This window comes from Pan paniscus, chromosome 6 (assembly GCF_029289425.2).
Source record: "Pan paniscus chromosome 6, NHGRI_mPanPan1-v2.0_pri, whole genome shotgun sequence".
NCBI lineage: Eukaryota > Metazoa > Chordata > Mammalia > Primates > Hominidae > Pan > Pan paniscus.
This window is the reverse complement of record NC_073255.2, coordinates 62094483-62113634: the sequence shown is the minus strand read 5'-3', so window position 1 is coordinate 62113634 and position 19152 is coordinate 62094483. Positions and strand designations below refer to the sequence as shown.

The 19152-nt window shown below is 47.2% G+C and overlaps 1 long non-coding RNA gene across 1 annotated transcript; it reads right to left on the bottom strand.

Annotated features, from left to right (window-relative positions):
* Positions 1–4318: 4318 nt before the first annotated feature.
* LOC130541703 (uncharacterized) lies at positions 4319–18182 on the bottom strand. Its single transcript, XR_008955796.1, has 4 exons — positions 17929–18182; positions 14524–14649; positions 10402–11965; positions 4319–6352 (listed from the first exon to the last, which is right to left on the bottom strand). It is a non-coding gene; the product is annotated as an uncharacterized LOC130541703 (long non-coding RNA).
* Positions 18183–19152: the final 970 nt, after the last annotated feature.

The following is a 19152-nucleotide window of genomic DNA, read 5'->3' as shown; positions in this document are numbered from 1 at the left end:
TGATTCAGTCATCCTGGGTGTCCAGAGGCTTGTGACCAGGGCCTATGCCACTGTGAGCCCTTTGGTGCTAATAAGTTCTGAAAAAAGGATAATTGATATTCTGCAAATGATGAGACAGAAGTATTGTATATTTTTTTCCATGAAAATAATTATCTGAAAAGGAGATTCTAACATCAGTTAAATTATTCAAGTATCAGAGGATTTGATAATTTATTTCATTACATTGTATAGAGTTTAGCACTTTTATTTTATGTAAATCATTTGGAAACTGATGCTGCCAAAGACTTGATGGATCCTTTTGTTCATTGTCCACCATGATTTGATAGCCCAATATGTTTGCAGTTTATTGCATTTCATTTTGATTCCTTGAACTCCATTTTAAATTTTTTTTCTTTTTGAATTGTATTCTTAATAAGCTCATATTGGTAATAAGATTTCCCACTTTTTTACTTTTGGAAATCATGTAGTGCATCCTCACTTATTCAAAATATGTTAGTGAAGTATCTAATTATTGGTTGAACAGTGACTTATCTCAGCACTCTTACTTATTTCTCTGTTTTCTGACTGAACACGGGCTGTGAAGACTTTGCTCTCACCTTCATTGGTTCTCTCTTCTTTTCTCTCTTATGGCTTTAAAATTTTTTCTTTTCTTTGCTGTTATGCAGTTTGACTTTTATTTCTGTTGAGTATTTTTTATTGGTAGGTCACTATTAATCACAATACACTTCTGCATTCAAGGGTTCCCATCTGATATTCAGTTTCAGAAATTTATAAATATTTGTTATTAATGTGATTTGTTATTTATATGTAAGCTAGTGAAACCAATGTATTTGATTTCATTTCATTTTATTCTTTGTACATGTATAATCATTTTTGTATTGTGATCATTTCGTTTTTCTGTAGTTCTTTTATTTACTCATCTCAGTATTCTAGTTCACTAATCCTGTTGTTATTAACTTGGTTTAATAATTAAACCATACACTGTATATTAAATTTATTTAAATTTCAGTTGTTCAATTTCTGTTTGAGTCTTTGCAAAACATGCCTGTTTAGTGTGTGTGTGTGTGTGTGTGTGTGTGTGTGTGTGTGTGTGTGTGTTTGAGAAAGAATCTCTGTCACCCAGGCTTGAGTTCAGTGGTGGTCATAGCTCACTGCAACCTCAAATTCCCAGTCTCAAAAGACCCTCTCACCTCCACCTCCCCAGTAGCTGACAGTACAAGCACACACCACTGTGCTGGCTTTTTTTTTATATGTATTTGTTGTCGAGACAACTTTTGCTTTGTTGCCTAGGCTGATCTCAAACTCCTGGCCTCAAGTGATCCTCCTGCTTTGGCCACTGCAAAGTGCTTGGGAGTACAGGCATGAGCCACTGCCCCCAGTGCCCACTTTAGAACTTCATGTGTTTTCAAAATTATTTTGATATTCTCTTTCCCTATTTGTGTTACTTATTTTAAATACGTTTCCAATCTGTGAAGTTTACGTGATGTATAATTTCTTTCCCTTTTTTGGGTAGCTTCTTTTGTGTGCTTCATAATTGCAATTTGGTTCTTACATTATAGAGATCTCACATTTGGGATGCCCCAGTTAGTAATTTTCTCTGTATGTATATTCCAAGGGGCAGAGTGGACGATTTTCACAGGCTTGAGGTTTGTGTAATCAGCCCTGCAATCAGAGCTGTACCTGAAGGCAGCTCTAACTTCTCACTTTCATGACTCCTGTGAATTTGCCTCTTGATTCACTTCTGGTCCTGGGAAGCTCCCATATTTTTCTATCAGTTCTGCTGGGCAGTTTTAAAATTCTTGTAAACTTTAAAGATTTTTAATTTACTACATTAAATGACCTTTGAGAATATGTTATTCTATGCTAAAACATCAAATGTCCACATGCATATATGAGTAAAAAATTTTACATAAATATTTTGTGTAGAACAGTGCCCCATGAGAAATTTCAATTTTTCTCATTTGAAACATCTCAATGCCCATGTATTATACACTAACAATATCTGTGAAGTATAAATATTTTCTTAATACTTGGAAGAATTTTTATGTTTTGGACAAATGTCTGAAGTGATCATGCTCCGCTTTAATGCATAACTCCTGCACATGGGCAGAATTGCTGTTTTTCTATAAAATTAAGAATGTTAATTAGTGGAATTAAATATATAAATTCAGGTCTTTTGGTTTCAGTCACAAAGCTTCCTCCTTAGCATTTCTCTGGTGCTGTAAAAGTAATGTCAGTTTGAATGTTCTATTTAATCTAGATGTCATTTAAAACAATCTTAGGGATCAAAGGCTACCCATTGGGTACAGTGTACACTGCACCAACATCTCAGAGATCACCACTAAAAACTTATCCTTCTAACCAAACACCACCCGTTCCCCAAAAACCTAGTAAAATAAAAATTCACATAAAATTAAAAAATAATAAAACAATCTAAAAGGAAATTTGCATGTGGCTACATGTTACTTGTTGGTTACACTTTAGTTTTTATTGTCATTTTAAAGTGTTCAAGAAACATTACTCATAGGATTTCTACCTTTGTGAAGTTAAAGACACTAATTTAGGTTTAAAATCTTGCAATATCAAATGATTTTCTTGGTATTGGAAAATTATAGGCCGGGTGCGGTGGCTCACGCCTGTAATCCCAGCACTCTAAGAGGCCGAGGCAGGTGGATCATGAGCTCAGGAGATCGTGACCATCTTGGCTAACACGGTGAAACCCCGTCTCCACTAAAAATACAAAAAATTAGCCAGGGATGGTTGTGGGCGCCTGCAGTCCCAGGTACTCAGGAGGCTAATGCAGGAGAATGGCGTGAACCCGGGAGGCAGAGCTTGCAGTGAGCCGAAATCAAGATTGCGCCACTGTACTCCAGCCTGGGCGACAGAGACAGACTCGATCTCAAAAAAAAAAAGAAAGAAAGAAAGAAAAGAAAATTTTGTCCATCCTCTATTTAGTGCTCAAAAATGCTGATCACTTTTTCACTTGATTAACTTTCTAACAAAGTTTCAAACTTACTGCTAGTTACTTAACGCTCTATTTTTTCTATAGCAGACAGTTGTTTTCATAATCATTTTAATATCAATTAATATCATTGTAAATGTATTTTTTTATTTAATCTCTGTGTACACATAAACTCTTTGGTATTAAATCTATGTGGAAGTGGCTTGAAATTGCTCCTAACACATCATTAATTATATCTAAGCATTAACTACTCTGATTAATCAGATTTTCATCTCTTTCTACTGTTTTGCATTTACTGTGTCATTCTGTGTTTATTAAAATTTATAATTCCTTTTCTTTAAACATATTTCCAACATATAAACTTTATGCGATGTACAAATATTAATATTTAGGAGGCAGTTTCAGTTTGTCATGTAGGCAAAATCAAGTCTAATGATGCAGTTTTTCAATTAACTTTATTCTTTGTTACCTATTTATAGCATTTAAATTTCATGAGCCCATAATTATATATATATACATATACATATCAATGATGACTGCGGTCAAACAATTTAACATATACATGAACTCATGTAGTTTCCTTTTGGTGTCAAAGCACCTAAAGTTTACCCTGTTCAAAAATCACTAGTATATAATATAAAAATAGTAACTATAACCTTTAAATTGTACTTTAGTCCTCTAGATTCATTTATTTTATATAACTGAAACGTTGACTTGTGTCTCTTATCCCCCAAATCATCACTCTATCATGTCTCTATGTATTAAACCTTTTTAAAGATTTCATATGTAACAGAAATTATGCAGTATTTTTCTCTCTCCCTAAGCTATTTTACTTAGCTTAATATCCTCCAGATTCATTTATGTTATCACAAATGGCAGTATCTTCAACTTCTTAATTATTATATATTATACACACACACACATACATGCACAAACACCTCCCCTACATTTTCTTTTCTCCACTCATCCATCAATGCACAGTAACTTCATCCCATGGCTTGGCTGTTGGGAGCAATGCTGTGGTGGGGCACGGAGAAGAGGGGAGTGAAGATATCTCTATCAGATGCTGATTTCATTTCCTGTTGATATATAATTCATAGGAGGGATTGCTGAGCCATATGGTAGTTCTATTTTTAGATTCTCAGGAACTTTCATACTGTTTTCCATAATGGCTGTACTAACTTACGTTTTAACCAGCAGTGTACAAAGGTTCCCTTCTCTCCACACCATCACCAACACTTGTTATCTCTTGTCCTTTTTATAACAGCCATCCTAAGAGATGGGAGGTGATATCCCATTGGTATTTAGTCAGAAACTGTAAAACTCCTAGAAGAAAACACAGGGCAAATGCTCCTTGACATTGGTTCAGATAATAATTTATTAAATACGACATTAAAAACACAAGCAACAAAAAACAAAAATACAAGTAGGAGTATATCTAACCCTAAAGCTTCTGCACAGGAGAAGTCAATCAATGAAATTAAAAAGCAGCTTATGACCTCAGAGAAAATATTTGCTAACAATATATCTCATAAGGGGTGAAAATCAAAATACATAAGAAGCCACACAACTGAATAGAAAAGAAGAGAGAAAACTCACCAAAATCTAATAACCTGATTTAAAAACAAGCAAAGAACCTGAATAGATATTTGTCTCTTAAAAAAGATATAAAAATGGCTAACAAGTGCTCAACATCAGTGATCATCAGGAAAATGCAAACCAAAGTCCTCATTTACTTTAGCTTCTATACTTTATTTCACACAATAAATATGAATGTGTACAGAAGGTACAGTAATCTCCATCCTACAACAGAGGGCCCTGAGACTGGTGACTCGGGGATGCATCTGCATGGAGCCGGCCTGGGGTGCGGTGGATGATGCTGAAGAGGACAGCAGATGATGTAGAACCAGGGGCAGTGACTCACCTGGGACCTCTCAGCAGAGGAGCCTCTGTGGGTCCCCAAAGCCCAGCTGTACCCTCTGGGGACCTGCTACCTGCTGGCTTGGTCAGCACCACGGACAGAGGACAGGTGGGTGAGGCTGAGTCACAACAGCGGGAGGAGGACAGCCAGGTGCCCCAAGCCAGGGCTGCTGGCTGACAGCCATGAGAACCCCCTGAGGCTAGGGGTGGGGTAAATGGCAAAGCTGGACACCTGTGGGGCCCTCAGTCACCCTCATTGCCTCTGGCGCCACCCCAGCAGTGCAGAGCAACACAATTAGTAAGTGGACCAGCCAGGCATGTGGCTGGATCTGGGGAGTCTTGCTCAGGGCCTCTGACAGGACAAGGGAAAAGAAGGGCCACTGGGGCTGGAGAGAGGGTCACAGCCTCTGGGTCAGACACGATGGAGAAATGAGGAAAAGAGAAGGGGTGGTGGCCGATATGCAGGAGAGGCAAGCGGATGCGGGATGATCAGAGTCCATTAGACAGGATGGGCTCCAGGTGCATCCTCGCTGTATTGGGCAGTTCTCAGCATTCCTGGAACTGAGCCTGGCAATATAGTCACATTTTGGGAGACTGCTGTCAGGGCCCAGCCACACACCTCTGGGCAGCCGTGTCCCATCTCAGGACTGGACTTTCTCAGCTCCCATAGGGGATGCTGCCTGCAGCCCAGGAGGGGCAGCCCCATTGTGCAGCCTGAGCCCCCATGGATCCTAAGCAGCCTCTGACTGGCCCTGTGCTCCCTCTGCTCCATTGCCCCGGCCCCTCCTGAGTGTCAGCCAGCATGGAGGCCCTGTCTGTTCTTTCTTCCCTATGTGGGCTCCTGGGCTGAGACCTGGGTCTGATGAGGATGGGGCTGGTCCTTCCCTGAGGCCTGCTCAGGTAAGGGGATGGCCTCCAGCCTGGTCCAGGTCCTCAGGTCTCCTCATGGCCTTACATTGAGACAGAGCTGCCCCTGTCTGTGCCCTGGAGGTGGAGGTAAGAACCTGACCCTGCTGCATGGGAGCTGCTCCATAGATGTGTGACTGGTGGGGGTTTGGTGAGGCAGAGGCCGTGGCCTGTGGGCATCGGTGCTGGTGAGTGGGAGTGACACATTGTCACTGGGAGAGGCCACAGTTCCTGCTGAATCTCACACTAAACTCCAGCCCTGCAGGTGTTTTACCACAGTCACCACCGAGAATCACAGTAGTGTCTCAGGAATCGCGGCCCGCTGCCCACCAGGGCCCTACTTGGAGGCCAAGATCCAACCAAAGCCTAGTGTGTCTGTGCCCTGGGAACAGTGTGTCCTGTGGTCATGAGGCCAGGCCACAAGTGTCCACTCATCAGGGGCTGGGTTCTCTCCTATTCTGGCTCCTTCCAGTTCAGTCACATCGGGGCCCCTAAGCACATGACCCAGCATCCAAGAATCACTCCAGGAATCCTGGCAGCTCAGCTCACTCCATCACTTCTTATCTGCAGCAAAAACATCAGGGCATCAGATGCACAGATAAATGGCTATGAATGCTTAACAACTGGAATAAATCTAGGAACAGTGAGAAGGCACAGTGGTGAGTGAGTGTCCCCCATGACCACTCTTCAGGGTTTAGGACAGGTGCCCATTGTTGCTGCCTGGTGCTGCCTGCCTCTCAGACAGAGAAGGGCACACTTTCCTCACCAAAAGGACAACAGGCCTGGTCCCCAGCCCTTCTGCCCATCCCTGCAAGGATCACCTTGCTGGGAGGAATCTGATGCCAGGGCCTGGGCCACTTCTAAGCCAGGAACGGGAACATCTTCTGGTCACCCCAAAGGAAGGAATAAATCCCGATCAGAGTTCACAACCTGAGCTCTTGCTCACTCTTTATTCAGGGGAAGGGAGGCCCAGTCCTAGGCAGACTGAACCTCTCCTGAGGAACCGTGGAGCCAAAGGCTGGAAGCTTCCAGAATCCTTAGGTTCGGATCCCCCTTGGGGTCACCCTGAGGCCTGTCTCACCAGAGCATTCTTCTGTCCACAGATGTCTCATTGGATCTACAAAGGAAACCTCACAGATGTCTGGGGCCCAGCATGGTCATCCCTACTGAATGTCGAGAAGGCGAAGGCCAAGAACCCAGGGAAATACCAGGTCTGGTCCTTCCAGTCCCAGCCAGAGCAGGATGCATAGGCCGGACCGTGTCAGAAGCCCAGTTACCCAGATGGAGGGAAAGTCAACCCCAAGGGGGCAGAAGGGGTCAGTCACAAATCCTGGGCAGACAGTGGCATGGGCAACACAGGTGAGCTGCGTGCTGCTGACTTTCCCTGGCTTTGGAAATAAAGAGAAGTTTCTGCAGAAAAAGCCTCCTTTCCTTCCAGAACCGCTATTTCATGACAGCAATTTTGACAGTGAGTCTTGTGTCTGTTCTGAGGCTTGGCCCTGCTCTATAGAAAATGAAGCAGGCCAAGATGTCCTCAGTGAACATGGACCAGAATGACCTTGATGTGAGCCACACCTTCATAAGCCACGCCATGTTGAGAGAGCAGCATCAAGTAAGGCATGTGGGGCATGGAGGGTCCCAGGGGAGGTGGGCAATCTGAAGGGATGGGGCATCTGAGGGGCATGGGGAGGTCTCAGGACAGGGGAAGGATCTCAGAGAAGAAGGTGACAGCCCAGCCTACTGCCCGGAGTTCTGGCCTTGGGAAGGGTCTGCAGAGGAGCCTGGAATAGTGAGGTTTTCAGGGCAGTCCAGCGGGCTCTGAACACCTCTGCTCCTTCTGTGAAGACAAGCAAATGTTGTGTACCCAGATTGCCACCTTAAAATGGCTTCTACGGTTGTTGATTCATGGGATAAGTGTGCACAAGAGACCCCAGGCCAGGGACCCTGCTGCCCTACAGGGCCTGGCTTCCCCAGCTTAGGGGTCTGGCTCCTCCAGAAGGACCCAGCTCCCTTCCTCTGCACAGGAGGCAGATGCAGGTCCCTGCATGGCACACAAACCATGCCCTGCCTGAGAGGGGGTATCATACGGCTGGGGCTGGGACTCAGGGCCAGCATCCTGGGCCAGGACCCATCTTGGGAGAGTACTTGGGGAGCCCCTTCTTTCAGGGGCCACATTTGATGGAGGTGAGACCACCCCTATAAGAAGCTGCAAAACCTTATCTGATCCAGCCTCCTGTGGGAGGTCTCATCCCATACATAGGGGACCCCCAGCACCACAGACTGAGGCCCCAGTAGGCCCTGCTCAGGCCACCAGCCCTCTACCTTGAAGGACCAGGTCCTCCCATGCCTGCTGTCCCCACAAACTCCTACTTCAAGCTCATCACAAGCTCATCCTGAGGCTCTGGTACATCTGCCTTCTGCAGGGCAAGCACATGCTCACAGCCAGGGCACATGTGGCATTGAAAGTGCACGGAACCCTGTCCCCATGTGCCCGAGGGCGCTGGGGGAGCACACAAGTACATGAAACCTGGCCCAAGGGCAGTGCCCACACTGCCCACAGAACCTTCTGCTTTAGCCCAGAGGGAGGGCCAAACCAATCCAGCCCTGGTGGGCTGGACAGGGCACCATGAGTCCTCCTGGAAACTGAACCCACCCCTAACACAACTCAGATGAAAGGCAGGAGTGTGGCGAGCGCTTCCCTGCCTGGGCTTTCCGGTATCTGTTGCCTCCTGTGCAGAGCTGGACCCCAGGGGTGTCCAGAAAGGACCCAGCACTGCCCAGTGCAAGGTGCACAGGGCAGAAACAGGGTGAAGGCACAGAACCCTCCCAGGAGACCCCTCCTGGCCTGACGCCCAGCCCCTAACCTAGACCCTCTCCTGAAGCTCTCCTGTTTGTCCTGTGGGAGCTCTCCCAAGACGCAGTGTCCCAGGCCTGGGCTCTGGATGATGATGTGGTTCTCAGGCACTTTTAGGCCTCCATGGCTGAACTCAGAAGGATGCACTGTGACCTGCCCCCTAGGTGGTCTCCAGCACCAGGTCCCTTCCTGAGTCACCATCTAAGACAGTAAATAGTGGGCAGTGCCCAGGACCCTCCATCCCTGCTTCCCAGGCCTTCCTTCTCCTCCTCCTCTTCCTTCTCTAAGAAGCTTCTAAAAACAGGCCAGCTGGGCCCCAAGGCAGGTGTTGGACTCACCTCAGTAAGAGGGCAGGGGATGAGGGCAAGACCCCTCCAAGCCCCTCACCACACCCTTCCACTCCTGCCCTAGAAGAACCCTGGAGGGCCCTGGAGGGTTCAGTCCCATCTGTGCCAGCCCACACACATAGCTGCGAGCACCAACAGGGCCAGAGAGCAACAGGGGTCCCCACTCACGAGTTCCCATACCCCAGGCGGCACACACCCCTCACTGTGGGATCAGCAGGGCCCCTCACTCACAAATGCCCATGCCCAGGCGGCACACACCCCTCACTGTGGGATCAGCAGCCTGTAGGTATTTCCTCAGTGTCAGACCAGGTGGGTTACTAGAGACCCCAAGACTCCAAAAACTCAAACCATACAAGGGTCAGATGAGCTTGGGGGAGAAGTGGACCAAGTTCGCTTTCCATTCAGCTAAACATACAAAGATCTCTACGAAGGCCCTGGTCCTGGAGTGAGTGTCTCTGGCACCCAGGCCTCTGCGGGCATCCCTCAGCATGGAGACCCTTCCCAAGGGGGGTGGGCTGGCCCTCCCTGGCCCACCAGCCCAGCTCCAGAAGCCCAGAAGCTGACCTGAGGCCAAGGCCCAGCAGCATGAGAATTCCATAGAGCCCAGGACAGCAGGTCACTCTCTGGGGGCCCAGCGGCTCAAGATGTGGAAAGTCTGTTCCTATCTCAGGATAGACCATGGGATTTTTGGTGAGTTCTGTGTTGAAATTCTCTCCCAAACTCCCCATGGACCTGGACATCCGGGGCTCATGGTGTCCACAGTGCAGCTTTGAGCAGGGATGCCGAACCCCTGTTCTTTCATCTTCCCTGGACACCCCCAGGACCATAGGACAGGCCCTGGCCCTGAAGCCCATCAGGGCCCCCACAACCAGGCCTTGCCCAGCCCACTGAAATCCCAGCGGCAGGGCCATAGACACTCCCCTTGCATGGTGGCACCTGGACCTGACCTTTCTCAGGGGCCACTGAGCAGCACAGCCTTAAAGGAGCCAAGACAGCACCCAGACAACCCCAGGCAGCTCCTGCGCCCGGTGAAATCAGTGTCAATGCGGAAGCTGGACTCAGAGGCTGCTGTAGAGGAGAAGGATTGTGGCATCTGCAGAGCCCTAGCCAGCCAGCAGCCTGTCACATGTCCCCATGCCTGCCCACTTGTGTGACAGAGCCTCCCTCACAGGGCAAACATCCCAGACCTACAGATGTCCAGCCCAGCCCAAGCCCTGGGAGAAAAGGGACCCAGGAGAACCACGGGTGCCCCAGAAATAGCCAAGATAACAAAACAGGGGACTGAACTTCCTGGGGCACTGGCCAAAACTAGAATTTGGCCCAAGGAAGAGCAAGCCCCTTAAAGTAGTGTGTGGGTACGCAGGGCCCCCCCAAGGCAGGCATGCCTGGCAGGGCCAAGGCAGTGACGTTACCAGGCTCAAAGAGCAACCATCCACATCGCCGAGGGTGGGATAGGAGCAGGTGGACCAGCCTCCAACCTCTTCAACTCAAGGAAGCAGCGATGGCTGGGCTCTCACACCCTGAGTGGCCACCATCCGACCATCAGTGGGGCACAGGCCAGAGACCATTGATCTATCAGATGGTCCTGGGGCCCTGCTTCCACTGCACAAGAATGCCTTCAAGTCACAGGATCAAGAAGAAGCTGGGCAAGAATGGGCCCAGGAGCCCGGGTCCCTGGGTCTGCTGTCCTCAGCAGGTGCCAAGGACAGAAAAAGTCAGAAAAGGTGTCTATGGTCAGAAAAAGTCAGAAAGGTAGTCTCACTCCTTGGAAGGAGGCTCCAAGGTGGGGACCAGAGCTGCAGGGGGAGGAGGAGCTCCTGGCAGCACTGAAATAGGCTCTGGCAGGATCCCAGAGTCTGTGGTTCCATCCTTCTATTTTTCCTTTTCTTTGAGAGCTTGGAATCTTCTTCCATTTGATGGTAAGTCTGCAGCCATGGACGATCAATTTACAAAAGGACTTCTCAGCACCATTTCCGCAGCCTGCCCTGTGGAAAGCTGATGAGAGCACACTGCTGTCTCGCACAAGTGACCATCCAGATCTCGCCAACAGGTAGAGATTATTTATTAAATCTGTCTCAGTAATGGTATCCCCCAGACCATCAACATAGAGTGGGGGCAGACTTCTCCACCAGTGGGTCCAGATGGCCCATGGTTGAAGCCTGCTCTAGAAGCTCATCTGCTACGGGGTCATTGTTTCCGCATATCGATCTTTCATATTCTGATCAGCAAGGGGTCATCTGGATCTGCAGGCTTCTCATGTCTGTGCGGACACTCCCCTCCTCTCTCACCCTCTCCTTTTACCCACAAAGAGCAAATGTGGGGCTTATTCCTTAGGTAGTAAGAGTGTGTCCTGGGCCAGTTTGAGCAGCGTGTCACTGGTGGATGCAGCTTTCCCCAGCAGGACAGCTGGTCATGTTCTATCAGGGTTAGAATTCCCTCTCTCCATATCTGCAGTCGCCTTTTAAAGACAGTTCTGCATCATGAAGCTGGACGGGCAGTCCTACTCCAGGTGTGAGAGGCAGGTCTGATGGACATTTCCTGCAGGCTTGGCACCCTTCAGTCTTCTTGGAATGCATGTGCACCCCAGAGCCCCAGCCAGACACTGAATGGCCTGGCACAGATTTTGCACTTTTTCTCATACTTTTCTTTGGTCATTCAGATACATGGGTTTTCTCCAGGACACGTGTGACACAGAAGAGAGAAGCATCCTCCCAGGTTTGTCTGTTTTAGGTGCTGGAGCCCAGAGAGGTCTCCTCTTGAGAGGATCGGCAGGCAGCTGTAGCTTTTCAGGTGGGAGAGAGGACCCCTACAATCCCGCCGGCCCCAGCTCTTCTTTCTGGCTCTGTTCTTGAGACCCTGGGCAATTGCCTTTGACCGTGTGTGATTCGTCTTTCTTGACTCAAGGTGAACCTCACTTCCAAGGAATCTCCATTCCTGGAGGAAACTCTTGGCTTCCTAGTATCTCCAAGAACTGGCCTGGAAGAGACAGAGAAATGTGGATAAATCTTGAAATACTCACAGTGTATCCTTGGTGCTTTTCAAAGACCCTCCCCTCTACACTGACAGGGCTTAAGGAAACCTTGTGTCTGCTGCTGGGAGATGACAAAACCTTAAATGAGAAGGTCAAGAACCAGGATCCCTGGAAAAAGAAATGTCCAATCTCTAAACTCATAGACATGTTGGAGAACATCTGTGTGTCTGGATATTTATTGTGTCCAATGATGGATAATGACTCAAAAACTCACTGGCTGTGGTGGCTCACACCATTAATCCCAGCAATTTGGGAGGCCGAGGCAGGTGGATCACCTGAGGTCAGGAGTTTGAGACCAGCCTGGCCAACATGGTGAAACCCCGTCTCTACTAAAAATACAAAACTTAGCAGGATACCATGGTGTGAGCCTGTAAACCCAGCTACTTGAGAGGCTGAGGCAAGACAGTCATTTGAACGCAGGAGGCAGAGGTTGCAGTGAGCTAAGATCGTCCCACTGTACTCCGGCCTGGGCAACAGAGACCCTGTCTCAAAGAAATTAAAAAAAACCCTAACAAACAAAAATAAAATGTGAAAGCAAAAAGATTTTGGCTAAGTACTCCTGGCCTGGAAGGGCTCTTTGTTTTACATGCAGGTGATCTGTCCTGAAAAGAGGCCTCCTGGTCACAAAGTCTTACTTGGTAAGAGCTCCAAGTACACAGAGCCACAGGCCCATCATCCATGGAGCTGCCTCTGCTGCCCAGGATGGAAACATGGAAACTCAGGGTAAAGGCGACTGAGGCTAGAACAAAAAGATTAGGGGGAAAAAAAGAAAACTAATTTGAAAAAATTAAAGAAAGATATTCTAACATAAAGTAATTTTTTATTAAAGCCTTGTCTCTGAATAAGTTAAATATGGCATATCACAGTATTGTACATAATAATTTAAAATTTTAACTATTGGCCAAGCACAGTGGCTCATGCCTGTAATCCCAGCGCTTTGGGAGGCCAAGGTGGGAGAATTGTGTAAACCTAGGAATTGGAACTAGCCTGTGCCACAGAGTGAGACCATGTCTCTGCCAAACAATAAAACATTAGCTGGGCATGGTGGCATGGCCTGTAAAACAATAAATAAAAATGAAACTCTAACTGCCACAAACTAAGCTACAATATTTATGTCATCATAAAGTAATAGACAATGTATTTCATTCCAAAAGAAATAATCAAGAATTGATTTCAAAATCAATTCAGAGCTTTGCCTTCTCTGTATGGTGGAAGAGCAAGAAACAGACTCCCTCTGGAACCAAACACTTAGGAAGCCAGACCAAGTACATGAACCAGATGTTTCCAGACACTAGAAGCATCTGCAAGGAGCACAGGACTGAGGTCTGGAGGCTGAAACTAAGGGGACCACATTGCTGCCCCAGCTTAGAGCCTGCAGAGCCTCCTGGCAGTGCAGGGTGGTTGGATATAGGCAATGCATGGAAGTCCCCACGTTAAAGAGATAGGGTTGAGAATGTGAGGAGAGAAAAACATGGGGCTGAGTACCAGAAAGTAGGGAGGAGTGGCTGAAGTAGGGGTAAGATTGGTGAGTAGAAGATGGGGGCTCATTAAACCATTGGCAGCTATATGGGTAAATACCAATCAAGATAAATAATATTACCCAGTACAAAAGAGAAAAGGCACCCTACACTTTTTTTTTTTTTTTTGAGACAGTCTTGCTCTGTCACCTAGGCTATAGTGCAATGGCGTGATCTTGGCTCACTGCAACCTCCACCTCCTGGTTTCAAGTGATTCTCCTGCCTCAGCCTCCTGAGTAGCTGGGATTACAGGCACACGCCACCATGCCTGGCTAATTTTTGTATTTTTAGTAGAGACGGGGTTTCACCACGTCAGTCAGGTGGTCTCGAACTCCTGACCTAGTGATCTGCCTGCCTCGGCCTCCCAAAGTGCTGGTATGAGCCACCATGCCCAGCCCACCCTACATTTTTTTTTCAGAGCATTTTCACAAGAAAACTTGTCATTATGAGTATAATATTGTCTAAAAGTAGCAGAGGAGGGAACATTTCCCAATATATTTTAGGAGGCTAGTATTACTCTCCAATAGAATCAGAGAAAGGCAGTACCAAAAAAAAAAAAAAAAAAAGAAAAGAAAAAAAAAAGAAAACCCTGGAAAACAGTATGCCTCATGAAACTCGACGTGGAAATCCCCAACAAAATGTTATTCAACAGAACCACATGCTTCACCCATGGGTGAATTTCTTCTAGGAATCATAAAGATTTGGGGAAATCAAAGGAAATCTTTTGTTAAGAATCAAAGTTGTAGACTCCTGTCTTGAGTTGATTACTTTGAATTTTTGGTCCCAAAATATATACAGGACCTGGTCTAATTCTATGATCTTTAGCACATGCAGCCAGATGCTGAAGAGAAATAGATACAACAGCGATATGGGAGTTATCCTCTCTAAACCCCAACTGAAAAACCCTGGAGTCAGAAGTTTCAGGTGAACGAGGGAAGGAGAAACAATTCAAACATTTAAATTTAAATTGCTATGAGAATACTGACTTGTTAGAAACTGAAGGAGCGAGCAATGCTTCTAAAGTCCAGCCTTTTCCATCGGAATACGAAGACAGACAACCTCGAAGTGCAGTTTCTTCACAATTGTCTTATCCAGTCATAACATTAATTTCCCTATGAATCAAATCATAAAATAAATATTAAACTCGTGACATATTCTCTGACTAAAAGAAGGCAAGATAAACTGAACGGTTAGTTGTCAGTGTAGTAAATTATGTACAAGAATCTTATCACTGCATTTTTTAATTACAATGGAATTAGAAATAATCTAAGTTTCTATAAAAGAATAAACAGTGAAACAAATCTTGTATGACCATTGGAATACATTTAAGACATTAAAAATAGGGAGTTAGAATCTCATGCATTGATATAGAATAATGTAAATGATATATTGCTTGTGAAATAGCAAAATTAAAAAATATAGTATGATACAATTTGTGTTCAAAAACTGTACATTTATTTATCTTCTTTTTTTGTGGGGGGGGGCAGGGTCTCACTCTGTTGCCCAGACGGGAGTGCAATGGCATGATCACAGCTCACTGCAGCCTCGACCTCCTGAGCTCAAGGGATCCTCCCTGCTTGGCCTCCCAAAGTGTTGGGATTACAGACATGAGCCACCGCACCTGGCCAACTTTATGTGTATTTATAAATTTATAGAAAACATCCAGAAGAATCAACACCAAGCTATAATAATTCCTTCTAAGAAGGGAGTGAGTTTGGAACGAAGAGGAAGACATGGGAGAATTTTGTTACATAAAGATCTCTATGATCTGCCATTATTCAAACAGCATGCATTTCTTTTATAATTAGAAAAAGAAAAAAATACACACATTGTTAAAATTTGGTAGGAGGGCAATAGTTTTGTTTTCATCAGTATTTGAATTACAGGTGCGTGAAAGCACGAACCTGGAAGAGAAATCCCAGAGGAATAATTAGAACCAAAAAAATCGCACCTCAAAAAGTGAGTGGGTGTTATCTTTACATAACAACAAGCATTCCACGTAAGTGCTGGTCGCTGCTCCAGCTCTCTCAAATCACCTAAGCCCTGCCAAGGGGAAGGCGGAGGATAGGGAAGGCCAAGGGCCAGCAAGTGCTCTTCCCAACCGAAGGCCTGTTTCTAGAAGTTTCCTGTCATTAAGAAGAAAATGGAGTCCAAATGGGATGTGGACCCCTTCGGGATGCTGGCAGAGAAACACAAAGAATATGCCACAGTCATACCTTAGAGGAAGACTTCTAGGTTGAGACTTGAAATTCATCAAAAGCTTGTGTGAAGTAAATAAAGCTACTCTACCTCTCCAAGTGTCAGTTTTCTCACCTATAAAATGAGAACCACATGTCAACTTCATGAAATTGTTGCCAGAGTTAAATTCACAAAGATAATTAAAAATGACTGTTACTGTTACTGTAAGGGTCCACATTACTTTTTAAAAAAGAAAAAAAAAACAGCACCAGACTTCAAAATACACAAAAGGAATAATGTCCATGTGTCCAAAGATGAGATGATCAGCTTTTGAAGCAGCCTGAGGTGCATGAGAATGAGATCTATCCCTAACTAGAACTCTTCACAGCTCCACTGGAAGAGGACACACACAGGGCCCCAAGAAGCTAAGTGCATGGCCAGTGTAGAGTGACTGGTGTAGTGAGGGTGGAATCCCCAAAGACCCTCTGAAATGCAGTTACACAACAGGCTCCCAGGAAACACTGGAACAAACCAGGCAGCTGAGCAGATACTACCAGGAATGGGGTGAGCAGAGGAGGGTCGGAGCCACAAATCTCAGCAGAATACACCAAACTGCAAGGAGCTCCTGGCTCTGTGAACAGCAGCTGTGGCTGCATCAGGACCAATCTTGTGAGGCAGCTGCTGGGGACAGCTGAGATCACGTGTTTTTGCAGCCACACACCCAACAGCAGTGCCTCTTGAACACAGATCACAAAATCCTCTCCATTCATCTTTAAGGTGACGGATGATGGATGAACTCACATTACAACATCCCCACCAACACTTGCGGACGAGTGTATTTAGAAACTCCCACCTAAAGAGGGAACAGTCAAGAGTAGAATGAGAATATTGAGGGATGGGGGAAGAATGCAGGTACTTGACCCCACAAACTCTACTGAAAACAAGGGAAGAGCTGTTATGCTGTGGTCTCCCTATACTTCACCTCACCACATCCATAGATGCCACATGGTTCTTGTTCCTTTATTGACAAAGGTGCTGATGAGCCCGTGTGTAATTGATCCTGAAGGAGTAAATTCTTCACAAAGTACAATAACAGTGTCTAATATCCATGACCAGAGTTTTTAGGCTTTTTAAAAATAGTAATCCGCATTCAGGAATCAGAAATGAAGCCTGTTGGAATGTGTGATATGAACAAGGTCTTATTTTTATGTAGATTAACAACTTGGTTTTTACGGATAAAACACAAAAGCATAAAAGCTGGAGCCATTCCAGAATCAAAGGAACTTTCCCTGAGGACGCCTGGAATTAAGGGACATCAATTATTAGGAAGCTACACGAAACCAGAAGTGCTCCCAGACGTTTCCATTGTCTGGACAGAAAAATTAAACAGATCAGCCCGAGAGAGTAAAGGTACCTCTGTGAGTGCCGGGGGTGATGAACATTCCATTCAAAGCAAAGTTGTGAAGCCTGAGGAGTTTCAAAGACTCCCCAAGTGCTCTATACCTTGAAAGTCGCTCCCACAAAGCTGGAGCACCACCTGTTCCTGAGAATCAGGTTGCCATTGTGTCTTTGAGACACTGCCCAGTCAGGCCTCGGTTGAGATGAGGCCAATGATGTCACGTGTAAAATGCCTAAACTATCTTCATCTTTAGGTAGCTATTTGGGGAACTTTCCACCAAATGGGTTGGGGGAAAATGGCGCACCAGAGACACACGCCTGGGATGTGAGATTTTCTCCTCTGCTGTTAGCATCTCCTGGGTAAACCAATAATGACCCTCTCTGCCGCCTCAACATCCACATCCGCGAAAAAGGCGCTGGTGAGGGTGACATTTTCACGAAGCCACAGAGCATGTTGCCCCACGCAAAGCTCTGAACTTGTGCACCGGCGGGCCGGGCGGCGGATTTCTCCCCATAGCGGCTGCACTGCGCTCTGGCTGGAGAGAAAAGAGGGCAGCGGCACAGTGGACAGTGCCTGGACCTCAGGCCAGTTCCCACAGCAGCTTAGGAAAGCAGGTGGCTCCCTGGGCTGGAGGAGGCGTGATGTCCAGGAAAGACCCCGGGTGCAGGTGGGAGAGGGAACCCAGCCTAGCAGCGGGAAGTGAGGTGAGGACCACACCCGTCCGAGTTGGACAGGGGCGAGGTGCACTTCGCGGCGTCACACCCTCCTCACTGCCCAACCCGGACCTGCCCCTCCTGTCCCTCTCCGGACTCACATCCCATGGCAAGGAGGTGTCCGAAATCAGTAGCCAGCATCGCTGTGGAAGCGGCGAGATCCACACTGCCCTGCCCAACCCTCTTGGGCTGCCCGCCTTCTCGCGTATCGCCTGCTAGGATTCTAGTCCAGCCGCCTTGCCACCAACGGGCGGGGAACCATTAAGAGCTACAGTTTCCAGCCTGCGTGGCCAGGAGCGCACCGCCCCGCTCCTCCCACAAGAACTGCGCCCCGCCCCTGAGACCGGGGCATGCTGGGATTGTAGTCCCGAAGCGCTGGAAACAACGGTCGGGAGCGGTGAAGAGACTACAGCTCCCAGCATGCAGAGCCAGGCCGGCAGAGCCAGGCCGGCACAGCCCGGCTTCCCCCTTCAGGACTGCGCGCCGCCCCATGTTCATGCTGGCTGGGATTGTAATCCGGTCGCCCTGCAATTAAAAAACTGGAAGCTAATCAAAGATGACAAGTCCCAGTATGCCAGGCGTAGCTCCCGCCCTCCAATCCACACCTTCCCGAGTCCAGAGCAGTTCTGCCATGCCAAAGGGGAGCCTGGTTGTTCCCAAACCTCTCTTGCCTGCCAAGTGACAGCGGGACCAGGCGGCTTGTCTTATCGTGTAATTATGTCACTATCTCTCCCTGAGATGCTGGCTTCATGCTTCGTCATTGCCAGAAGTTTGATTTCTCACGGAGCAGCAGGGGACCTGGAGCTACTCGCAAAGCTGTCACGGTTGCCATATCTTGGAGCAGTACTCGCCCCGCCCCTTCTCCTCGCCCCGCTCCTTCCCTCTGCGCTGCCTCTCCCCTCGGCACCGCCCCTCCGTCTCGCCCCACCCCTGACACGCCCCCTTTGAACATGCGCAGTGTAGTCCCTGCGTAGGACTGGGGCTAATGGCCAGGTGTCTGACTGTTCTCCGGCTTCTTGGCAACCTACGCGGGAAGCTCCCTCGTGAGTGTCTGAAACCGTCCGTTCGCTGCCAGAAATGGATATATGCGTTCCCTGATAACCTAGCACTTGCCTTTTCAAAGCCACCATTTCCTCTATCCTCTAGGCTGTCGCAAATCCTCCTGTTCATCCCAGGAGTGTCCCTTGGACCCCGGGCTGGCTGCATGACCCACACCTGGGTCAGGCCTCTCACAGGGACGCTCCTGCCACTCTGACAAAGAGTTGAAAACGTCACAGCGAAAGGCCTGACCCTGCTGCATCCAGTCAGGAAACAGCCACAGGGAA